This window comes from Hyperolius riggenbachi, chromosome 5 (genome assembly GCF_040937935.1).
Source record: "Hyperolius riggenbachi isolate aHypRig1 chromosome 5, aHypRig1.pri, whole genome shotgun sequence".
Lineage (NCBI taxonomy): Eukaryota > Metazoa > Chordata > Amphibia > Anura > Hyperoliidae > Hyperolius > Hyperolius riggenbachi.
This window is the reverse complement of record NC_090650.1, coordinates 354836558-354849204: the sequence shown is the minus strand read 5'-3', so window position 1 is coordinate 354849204 and position 12647 is coordinate 354836558. Positions and strand designations below refer to the sequence as shown.

The 12647-nt window shown below is 43.8% G+C and overlaps 1 protein-coding gene across 1 annotated transcript in view; it reads right to left on the bottom strand.

The window, feature by feature from the left end:
• Positions 1 to 10211: 10211 nt before the first annotated feature.
• The window catches only part of LOC137517769 (NXPE family member 1-like), a 126376-nt gene continuing 123940 nt past the window's right edge, over positions 10212 to 12647 (bottom strand). The window contains exon 7 of the mRNA XM_068234801.1: positions 10212 to 10300. The gene's annotated coding sequence lies outside the window, so the exon portion shown is untranslated. The remainder of the gene's footprint in view (positions 10301 to 12647) is intronic.

Below are 12647 nucleotides of genomic sequence, written 5' to 3'. Positions count from 1 at the left end.
TGTTGGAAGTGGAATTTTATTAATTTTATTACTTATGTGTATGTACTTGTAAATGTATGTATTTTGTACGTGTCATATACTTTTTGGCCACAAGATGGCGCTAGTGAACACTCGTTATAGTAAGTGATTACTTTTTTTTTTTTACACTTTATTTAATTGTTACATTTCCTGTTTTTGTGAATGGACGTAGCCGCTGTTCGCGGTCACGTCCATTCACTCCAGGCACTGCGATTGGGTAGAGGACCGTTTGGTCCTCTTCCCCAATCCCTCAGCACGGGATCCTGACGGAAACGGTGGCCGCAGCGGCGCGCACACGGCGGTAGCAGCGGCGGGAACGCGCGACTTATAAATACGTCATGTTGCCGTTAATAGGGTAAAGCATGACGTATTAATGCGTTAGGATGCCACTAAATGGTTAACGATACCAAATCTGAACTCCCAGTTGCTACACACTTTCGTTCCAACGGACACAGCATGCATGATCTTCGTGTCACTGCCCTGAAGGGTGGCTTCGAAACGTCAAATGATCGATTAATAGCAGGAACAAAATTTATAAATAGGTTTAAAGCAGTGGACAAGGGCTTAAATAAGGACAAAAACGTTTTATATTGGTATGAGGCAGAGGATATTTAATGTCAAACTCTTTCTCAGCTTATATACTGTAGCTAAACTTGTGAACTCAGCATTTACGATGCCTCTGTGACAATCCAACTCCCAGGTCTGGTAGCATGGTGTAAACAAGGATTCTTATCTCCACTAACAAACTTCCATCCTATTTAGATTCTCTGTTTCACTTTAGGCATCTTAATGACATGTATTTATGCTTGAAAAAAATCTATGTTCTCCCTTTTGATGTTGCATGTATAAAGCTGTCTGTACCAGCATCAGCCTGCAAGCATACAGGATTGTAAGCCCGACAAAGGCTGAAAGGTCGAAAGCTTGCTTATTCTTATTCTTTTCAGTTAGCCAATAAATGGTATCATCCTGATTTAAAACTTCATGATAAATCATATTGAAAGGAATTCACAGAATATTAATTGCATATTTTCTATTCTTATTGAATAATCAATCAAAGGGCGTAGCAATAGCCATAGCAGCCATAGCAACTGCTATGGGGCCCTAAAGCATAGTTGGCCCAAATGGTAATTGGTTGTTCTAACTGTTAATTTTCCTGTGTTCTCTACCCTCTGACTTTAGCTTGGTGCCCATAGACTGTTTGCAGTGTAAATTGCATAGGATTATAGATTGCTCAGTCTCATCTCATATCCCATAGGGTAGGGGCAGGTAGCATTGCTCAAGAGTGCCTAGGTCTGATGGCACATTAAAATTCTACTATGGGGCCCCATAATCTCTTGCTACGCCTACTTACAAATGACTCAAGTTATAATGTTTCATACGTACCAAGTTGTCTTCATGTACAAAATACAGTACTGTTTTTGTTGTAGCTTATTTTTGTTGTGACATTACAGTGTACTATAAAATCTTGTAAGGGGATTATAGGGAACCCGAGGTGAGAGGGATATGGAGGCTGCCATCTTTTATTACCTCGTAAAAAATTCCTGGGGTTGTGCAGCACCAACAAGTCTCGAAGACTGATCGGTTGTGCTTATCCTCTGGCTTCATATGAGTCGGAGCAGAGGTACCTTTAAAGCTTTTTTTCATTATGCATAGCCCAGCCTCTTGCTCCTCATGTGCTAATTATTAGCCTGATCTGAGTAGCTACCACTTTTGTTTAGTGTGTATATATACAGTCTATCTATCTATCTATCTATCTATCTATCTATATATATATATATATATATATATATCATTTTTTTTTCCTTTTGCGTCTTTGTAATGTGTTTTGCATGAATAGGGCCTGATGCAGTAAACTCTGGTAAGGTAGCCATAGGGAGTGCACTGCAATTTTACCATCACCAGCGCAGGGGGAGAACTGTGCAACTTTACTGGAGTTTACAGCATCAGGACCAATGTCAGGTAATTTTAACCACTTGAGGACCGCCCCCAGCCGATGGGCGGCGGCAAAGTCCGGGCCCAAACGACCGCAATACGCCCATCGGCGGGGGCGGCTGCGGGAGTGGCTATGCGGCGATCACGTCATTCGTGACGCGATCAGCCGCCGGGGACTGGCTCCGCCCACCGTTCGCTGTAACCCGCCGGCCGTTCGGAAGCGCCGGCGGGTTACTAGCACCCGGATCGCCGCTGCACGTATGTATAATAGGCTTTGTAATGTATACAAAGCCTATTATACTGGCTGTCTCCTGCCCTGGTGGTCCCAGTGTCCAAGGGACCACCAGGGCAGGCTGCAGCCACCCTAGTCTGCACCCAAGCACACTGATTTCCCCCCCCTGCCCCCTGATCGCCCACAGCACCCCTCAGACCCTCCCCTGCCCACCCCCCAGACCACTGTTTGCACCCAGTCACCCCCCTAATCACCCATCAATCACTCCCTGTCACTATCTGTCAACGCTATTTTTTTTTTAGTCTCTAATCTGCCCCCTACTCCCTCCTGATCACCCCCCCCACCCCTCAGATTCTCCCCAGCCCCCCCCCCCCCGTGTACTGTATGCATCTATCCCCCCTGATCACCTGTCAATCACCTGTCAATCACCCGTCAATCACCCCCTGTCACTGCTACCCATCAATCAGCCCCTAACCTGCCCCTTGCGGGCAATCTGATCACCCACCCACACCAATAGATCGCCCGCAGATCCGACATCAGATCACCTCCCAAGTGCAGTGTTTACATCTCTTCTCTCCTCTAAACACCCACTAATTACCCATCAATCACCCATCAATCACCCCCTATCACCACCTGTCACTGTTACCCATCAGATTAGACCCTAATCTGCCCCTTGCGGGCACCCAATCACCCGCCCACACACTCAGATTGCCCTCAGACCCCCCCTTATCAATTCGCCAGTGCAATATTTACATCTGTTATTCCCTGTAATAACCCACTGATCACCTGTCAATCACCTATCAATCACCCCCTGTCACTGCCACCCATCAATCACCCCCTGTCACTGCCACCCATCAATCGGCCCCTAACCTGCCCCTTGCGGGCAATCTGATCACCCACCCACACCAATAGATCGCCCGCAGATCCGACATCAGATCACCTCCCAAGTGCAGTGTTTACATCTCTTCTCTCCTCTAAACACCCACTAATTACCCATCAATCACCCCCTATCACCACCTGTCACTGTTACCCATCAGATTAGACCCTAATCTGCCCCTTGCGGGCACCCAATCACCCGCCCACACCTCAGAACGCCCTCAGACCCCAGCCCTGATCACCTCGCTAGTGCATTGCTTGCATCTATTTCCCCCCCTCTAATCACACCTTGAGACACCCATCAATCACCTCCTGTCACCCCCTAGCACACCTACCCATCAGATCAGGCCCTAATTTGCCCCGTGTGGGCTCCTGATCACTCGGCCAAACCCTCAGATCCCCCTCAGACCCCCTTCCGATCACCTCCCCAGTGCATTGATTGCATCTATTTTCCCCTCTAACTGCCCCCTGAGACACCCATCAATCACCTCCTGTCACCCCCCTAGCACTCCTATCCATCAGATCAGGCCCAAAACATCCTGTCATCTAAGAGGCCACCCTGCTTATGACCGGTTCCACAAAATTTGCCCCCTCATAGACCACCTGTCATCAAAATTTGCAGATGCTTATACCCTTGAACAGTCATTTTGAGAAATTTGGTTTCCAGACTACTCACAGTTTTGGGCCCGTAAAATGCCAGGGCAGTATAGGAACCCCACAAGTGACCCCATTTTAGAAAGAAGACACCCTAAGGTATTCTGTTAGGTGTATGATGAGTTCATAGAAGATTTTATTTTTTGTTAAAAGTTAGCGGAAATTGGATTTTTATTGTTTTTTTCACAAAGTGTCATTTTTCACTAACTTGTGACAAAAAATAAAATCTTCTATGAACTCACCATACCCCTAACGGAATACCTTGGGGTGTCTTCTTTCTAAAATGGAGTCACTTGTGGGGTTCCTATACTGCCCTGGCATTTTAGGGGCCCTAAACCGTGAGGAGTAGTCTAGAAAACAAATGCCTCAAAATGACCTGTGAATAGGACGTTGGGCCCCTTAGCGCACCTAGGCTGCAAAAAAGTGTCACACATGTGGTATCGCCATACTCAGGAGAAGTAGTATAATGTGTTTTGGGGTGTATTTGTACACATACCCATGCTGGGTGGGAGACATCTCTCTGTAAATGGACAATTGTGTGTAAAAAAAATCAAAGATGTGTCATTTACAGAGATATTTCTCCCACCCAGCATGGTTATATGTAAAAATACACCACAAAACACATTATACTACTTCTTCTGAGTACGGCGATACCACATGTGTGACACTTTTTTGCAGCCTAACTGTGCTAAGGGGCCCAAAGTCCAATGAGTACCTTTAGGATTTCACAGGTCATTTTGAGACATTTGGTTTCAAGACTACTCCTCACGGTTTAGGGCCCCTAAAATGCCAGGGTAGTATAGGAACCCCACAAGTGACCCCATTTTAGAAAGAAGACACCCCAAGGTATTCTGTTAGGTGTATGATGAGTTCATAGAAGATTTTATTTTTTGTCACAAGTTAGCGGAAATTGATATGTATTGTTTTTTTTTTCACAAAGTGTCATTTTCCGCTAACTTGTGACAAAAAAAATCTTCTATGAACTCACCATACTCCTAACAGAATACCTTGGGGTGTCTTCTTTCTAAAATGGGGTCACTTGTGGGGTTCCTATACTGCCCTGGAATTTTAGGGGCCCTAAACCGTGAGCAGTAGTCTAGAATCCAAATGCCTCAAAATGACCTGTGAATAGGACGTTAGGCCCCTTAGCGCACCTAGGTTGCAAAAAAGTGTCACACATGTGGTATCGCCGTACTCAGAAGAAGTAGTATATTGTGTTTTGGGGTGTATTTTTACACATACCCATGCTGGGTGGGAGAAATCTCTCTGTAAATGGACAATTGTGTGTAAAAAAAAAATCAAACAATTGTCATTTACAGAGATATTTCTCCCACCCAGCATGGGTATGTGTAAAAATACACCCCAAAACACATTATACTACTTCTCCTGAGTACGGCGGTACCACATGTGTGGCACTTTTTTGCACCCTAAGTGCGCTAAGGGGCCCAAAATCCAATGAGTACCTTTAAGATTTCACAGGTCATTTTGCGACATTTGGTTTCAAGACTACTCCTCACGGTTTAGGGCCCCTAAAATGCCAGGGCAGTATAGGAACCCCACAAATGACCCCATTTTAGAAAGAAGACACCCCAAGGTATTCCGTTAGGAGTATGGTGAGTTCATAGAAGATTTTATTTTTTGTCACAAGTTAGCGGAAAATGACACTTTGTGAAAAAAAAACAATTAAAATCAGTTTCCGCTAACTTGTGACAAAAAAAAAATCTTCTATGAACTCACCATCCTCCTAACGGAATACCTTGGGGTGTCTTCTTTCTAAAATGGGGTAATTTGTGGGGTTCCTATACTGTCCTGGCATTTTAGGGGCCCTAAACCGTGAGGAGTAGTCTTGAAACGAAATTTCTCAAAATGACCTGTGAAATCCTAAAGGCACTCATTGAACTTTGGGCCCCTTAGCGCAGTTAGGGTGCAAAAAAGTGCCACACATGTGGTATCGCCGTACGCAGGAGAAGTAGTATAATGTGTTTTGGGGTGTATTTTTCCACATACCCATGCTGAGTGGGAGAAATATCTCTATAAATAGACAATTGTGTGTAAAAAAAATAAAGCAATTGTCATTTACGGAGATATTTCTCCCACCCAGCATGGGTATGTGTAAAAATACACCCCAAAACACATTATACTACTTCTCCTGAGTACGGCAATACCACATGTGTGGCACTTTTTTGCAGCCTAACTGCGCTAAGACGCTCAAAGTCCAATGAGCATCTTTAGGCTTTACAGGGGTGCTTACAATTAGGCACCCCCCAAAATGCCAGGACAGTGAACACACCCCACAAATGACCCCATTTTGGAAAGTAGACACTTTAAGGTATTCAGAGAGGAGCATAGTGAGTCTTTGGCAGATTTTTTTTTTTTTGTCGCAAGTTAGAAGAAATGGAAACTTTTTTTTTTTTTGTCACAAAGTGTCATTTTCCGCTAACTTGTGACAAAAAATAAAATCTTCTATGAACTCACCATGCCTCTCACTGAATACTTTGGGGTGTCTTCTTTCCAAAATGGGGTCATTTGGGGGGTATTTGTACTATCCTGGAATTTTAGCCCCTCATGAAACCTGACAGGAGCGCAAAAAAGTCAGAGATGCTTGAAAATGGGAAAATTCACTTTTGGCACCATGGTTTGTAAACGCTATAACTTTTACCCAATCCAATAAATATACACTGAATGTTTTTTTTTTTTTTTATCAAAGACATGTAGCAGAATAACTTTCGCGCTCAAATGTATAGGAAATTTTACTTTATTTGAAAAATGTCAGCACAGCAAGTTAAAAAAGTCATTTTTTTGCCAAAATTCATGTCTTTTTTGATGAATATAATAAAAACTAAAACTCGCAGCAGCAATCAAATAGCAGCAAAAGAAAGCTGTATTAGTGACAAGAAAAGGAGCTAAAATTCCTTTAGGTGGTAGGTTGTATGACCGAGCAATAAACCGTGAAAGCTGCAGTGGTCTGAATGGAGAAAAAGGCTCTGGTCCTTAAAGAGAATCTGTATTGTTAAAATCGCACAAAAGTAAACATACCAGTGTGTTAGGGGACATCTCCTATTACCCTCTGTCACAATTTCGCCGCTCCCCGCCGCATTAAAAGTAGTCAAAAACCGTTTTAAAAAGTTTGTTTATAAACAAACAAAATGGCCACCAAAACAGGAAGTAGATTGATGTACAATATGTCCACACATAGAAAATACATCCATACACAAGCAGGCTGTATACAGCTTTCCTTTTGAATCTCAAAAGATCATTTGTGTGTTTACCTTCTGTCCCCTTCTTCTCTCATGCACTGAACATTACAGGCTTCCTGCAGACAGCTCTGCCTGTGTTTGTAATTCCTCAGTATGTGTCAGCCAGCTACTTTCACAGCCTAACAGAGGAGGATTTTTATCCAGCTCTCTTCTATCACTGATAAGATAGCAGAGAAGCTGCTGGCTTATGTAAATAAAACACACACTGGATGGTGCATAGAGGAATAGACCAGCACGGAAGAGTTGGCAGCCTTCCAGACACAGGCCGACAAGTCTGACAGGGGAAAGATACATTGATTTATTACAGAGACCGTGATAGTACAAAGTGCTGCAGTGAGCCAGAACAGATTAGAATAGGTTTAGGAACTTGTAGGATGGTAGAAAAAACGTTATAATTTTTGTTACAGAGTCACTTTAAGGGGCGAAAAGACTGTGGTCCTTAAGTGGTTAATATGTTTTGAAGCTCAGATTAATGTGTATGATTCTGCTCCTTCTTTCAGACTGGCGCATTTAGTTCTGCTTTTTTTGCATGGCTCACGTTTCTGGGAGGGACAGTTTCTCTTTGAAACCAAATCCCTGTTTCTCTATTTCCTGCTCTTTTGTCCCTCATCCTGAGCAGATGAACAGGTCTGTATAAATATACCGTATGTATTTTTAAAAACATATCATTGCCATCTAAATGGATATGTTACATAACTTCAAATGGTAAAATCGGAAAAGTAGTGGAGATAGAAAGGATGAGTAGAGTTTTAATTGTGAAATTGTGAAACCCTGTCATTTGTTCAAGCACTTTTCGCGGTAAGCATGATTAGAAGTGTTGAGGGGGCCATGGCTGGAGGTGTGGTAGAGGCATGTTTGAAAAGTGACCCTCTCTCTTATCACTCAAAGTTGGAAGTATGGTTCTTGGTTGGTCATGTGATGTATGCCACAAGAAACAAAGAGCCATGGTCACTGGTGCAAGACAAGTGTGAGTGTCCGAGTTGTATTCCAGCCTGTCCATCAAAATGGATTGTTGTGGTCCAGTTGGTTTGAACAATAGATCTTTGCTATGATATAAGCAAGGCTGAAACTGAGAAAATGTCTGCCCTTGGTGCATGCATTTGGCAGCAAGGGGAAGATGACAATAATGTAGGTCAGGGTTATCAGTTTTGGTTAGGTGTTGTTTGGGAAGCTCAATATTAGAGGATAGGTTCGATTTACATATTACTGTTAAGGGGTTAAAGCAAATCTGTAGTGATAATAGAAAGTTTGATACTTACCTATGGGGAGGGAATGCACTGGATACTTTTGGGCCTTCTCGGGGTGCTGTAAATGTACAAAATATTTTAAAATAATAAAATAAGGTAAGAACTACTTACCCAGTGAGGGAAGTCTAAGCCTGTATGCACAAAAGAAGAATTTATTGCACAAAAAAAGACAACGCATTTCGTGGGCTGCAATACCACTTCCTCGGGTCAATAATGTGCCTTAAGGGCCCTTTTCCACTACGTCATTTGCGATGGCTGAATCGCAAAACCGCAAACCGCTAGTGATTTGTCAAATCGCTACAGTTTTCTTTTAACATAGGAATCGCGGTAGGTCATTTCCACTACCGCGATTCGTTTTTGACCTGATCGCGATCTCGCGGCGAAGCAATTATTGCCGCGATTTTGCTATGCAGTGCATAGCATAGCAAAATCGCAGTCGCAAACGTCGGGAAATCGCCGATAATTTTTTACGTTTTGCGATTCAGCATTCGCTAGCGTTCAGCGCGAACGCTAGCGACTGCTAGTGGAAAAGGGCCCTTATAGCAATAGAGGCACCTAGAGGTTCTCTGATATTATTGCTATACAGGCACGTTATTGATCTGAGAAAGTGGGATTGCAGCCCACAAAACGCGTTGTTTTTTTTGTGCAATAAATTCTTACCTTATTATTTTTATACATTTTGGACACCTTTCAGTCATTACTTCCTGTCACCCTCCTGCAAAGCGCAGAGACAGCAGCCTTTATTTTTAAAGAGGGAACAACCATACTTTAGAGAGAACAGTTGTTAACACGAGTGCGGAACGGGTGTTCCACACAGACACGTGCTGAAAGGTGGTTGCTGTTTGGCAACCCTGTTTTTTTCCGGTTTAAAGTGGAACTCCAGTGAAAATAATGTAATAAAAAAAGTTCTTCATGTTTACAATAATTATGTATAAATGATTTAGTCAGTGTTTGCCCATTGTAAAATCTTTCCTCTCCCTGATTTACATTCTGACATTTATCACATGATAACATTTTTACTGCTAGCAGATGATGAAAGTAGAAGGAAATGCTGCTTGTTTTTTTGGCAGTTGGAAACAGCTGTAAACAGCTGTTATTTCCCACAATGCAACAAGGCTCCCACAGTGTGATATTAAGACCTCAGGGCTGTGAGGCTCTTACATCATTTGTGGGAGGGGTTTCACCACAAAATCAGCCATACAGAGCCCCCTGATGATTCGTATGAGAAAAAGAATAGATTTCTCATGGGAAATGGGGCATCAGCTACTGATGGGATGAAGCTTAATTCTTGGTCACGGTTTCTCTTTAATATCTACCCCACATTCTTGACATAGTAAACTATACTGGGCTCCTACTCTTGTTTTGTGTGCTCATTTTTTTTATCAAGGTTATTTGATCTACTTCCTGCTTGACAAGTTTAAGCACTGCTGAAACCATCCTAGGTACCCTCAGTGGTATGAGAACTATGTGTTGAGACTCTAGGATACAGAGAAACAGAGATGTTGCAATGTGGTTTTAGCTAGAAGTAAACAGCATCTTTTACAAAAGTTTCTACTACTTCAAGTATAATAAAACAAGGCAGCTGATCATATTCACTGTAGCAGCCATCAAGACACATGTCAGCCCTGGTATAGCACACTGGGTGGGAAGATTGGCCTGTTCCCAGAATATATTGCCAGGAACAGACTCTACCCATAGGGAGGCTTCAAGCATTAAAGCAGCTGACCAGCCGCTACAAAATATGTGTCTCCTTAGGGATGGTTGTGCCTTTCTGATGAACTTCATCTAGAAGCAAAAATGTAAGTTTTATATCTGCAGGAAGTTTTGTTTGAGGCAGGGGTCACACTTTCAATGTGAAAACGCCTGCAAAAACACACATAATGCTTCTCAATGCACAATCGCAGTGCACTGAGAGCAATGGGAAAAAATAGCCGGCTCTGTTGCTTTTTATTGCATGACGCGTGCGATTCCCCATTGCCGACAGTTAGCTGTTCTCATCTGGATGCCGGCCAAGAATGCAGATTCAGCCTCAGGAAAACGCTGCAGGTGTTCCGCGGCCTCAGGAGTGCCCGTCCCTGGGAAGCCTGAAGAGAAAAAAAGTGTCCATTTGCAGAGAAACCTCTGGTAATCTGAAAGCCCAGGGAAAACCCACACAAACACAGCAAAAACATACAAACTCCATGTATTACACATAGTGCCCAGGCTGGGAATTGACCATGTCAACTCTAGTACTGCAAAGTGAGAGTGTTAACCACTTGAGGACCGCAGTGTTAAACCCCCCTAAAGACCAGGCCATTTTTCAAGAAATAGGCCACTGCAGCTTCAATGTGTAGAGCTGTACAGAGGCGCCAGTAGGGTAAAAGTCACTAAAACGTTTAAAACGTTCGGGATGCGGTGGTGGACCAGCCAACCCAAAACAGACACAGGTACTGTCGATTCAAGTAATAAATAATTTCTTTATATACTCCAAAGACAAGTTGCAAAGCGTTTCACGGGCAAAATCCCGCTTCCTCAGGCAATAAACAACTGGAGTAATACACAGCATGGAGTCCAAAACACCTCTGTGGTGCCAAGCGTATTTTGGACTCCGTGCTGTGTATTACTCCAGTTGTTTATTGCCTGAGGAAGCGGGATTTTGCCCGTGAAACGCTTTGCAACTTGTCTTTGGAGTATATAAAGAAATTATTTATTACTTGAATCGACAGTACCTGTGTCTGTTTCGGGTTGGCTGGTCCACCACCGCATCCCGAACGTTTTAAACGTTTTAGTGACTTTTATCCTACTGGCGCCTCTGTACAGCTCTACACATCAATAATCCACCCTTGGTGAAAGGGTGGTACACCCTCTTTTTCTCCTCTATCCACAGAGAGCGACATCTTAATCCTGAGTGGGGACAGGCTTGGTCTCCCCACCTGCCTTTTCAGTGGTTACCTTGGAGGTAACCCTGGTTTGTAAGTACAATACTTACGTTTCATCATTATCATTCGCACTCCTCCAATACAAGCTACACTATATTGGGCTCTCGGTTTTCTACCTTTTATACTGCAGCTTCAAGGCATCGCTGTAGGGCCACACATGTCAGCACACAAGTGATCCCCCCCCCCCCTTTTCTCCCTACCAACAGAGATTCCTGTTGGTTGGTGTGGTCTGATTTGCCCCCAAGATTGTTTGTTTATTTATTGTAAATATTTATGTGATTATTTTGTATTACATTTCACTATTGTTGTTTATATTTTTGTTTTGCGCGATCTCTTGCAAAACAGGCCCTCAGGACCTTACGTCGATCGGCGTTAGGCGGTCCTGGGGACCTGCCGACCGTGTCAAGTCGACAGGCATGGCCGTGGCGGCCACGCCTGTCGGCTTGACTCGGTCGGCAATAGGTTAAAGAGGCACTCTAGTGACAGAGTAGAATGCAGTACATTATTCAGGATTCCCACTATTACTGTAAGTTTCCTAGTTTCAACAATTCTTATATCTGTATATTGCTCTGTATTGAACGTAGCCCCACCTTCCCAGGGATTTTTAACCATGCCTGAATTCTATCCTTCAGAGAAATCTGGGAAACCAGGTATATTTTGTACTGGCTTCAGAATTCTCAGTAACTAAACATTCCGGAGAGCTGCACCTGACAAGACTAAACATGTCGCCACCTGTGATGAATTTCAGAATATAAATCAGGGTTAAAAAAGGTTTTACAATGGGCAACCACTGACTTCATAATGTATGAAGTAATATTGTACATGTGGATCGTGTCAGTGGTGCAGCGCCACCTGATGGTGGAAGAGGGGTGATGAAAGAGAATCTTCCTTTACCCCTCTTCCTCTTCCGGGTGGCGCTGCACTGCTGAGCTTCTGAGCCCTGATAACATGTAATAAAATGCAGTGTTCTCCCCAGAATTTTTTTTCCAGCCGGGTGGCATGAAATAGTAGCCGGGTGGCATGAAAAAGCACCCGGGTGGGACGAGATGAAAATGCAGGGCAACTCTGCTTACAGCAAAGGAGGAGGTGAGCCGATGACAGCCGGGTGGAGCACACGGCTAAAAGAGCCTGGGGAGAACACTGAAATGTGATGTGACCGGGAGTCAGAGGAGGATGTCGGGAGTGTAGCGCCGCCAAGGCCGGTTCTCTCATGAAGCAAGGTGAAACATTCGCATCAGACGCAGAGATTTCAGGGGCAGTATTTTTGTACGGTGTGTACCTTCCTGAGGAGGAGTGGAGTGGTTGAGGGTGAGCAGTTTGTTTGTCACAGACTCACAGCCAGTGTGCTATTGTGTTGAGCTGCAGCATGTCATGTGAGAACATTAAATGAAGCAGAGCAAATTATCGAGTACTGTGCAATCATTCCAAATTAGGGGCGGGGGGGAAGGGGCATCCTCACAAGTTTTACTCGGGCAGCAAAAAGTGTCGAACCGGCCCTGAATGCCGCAGGTGG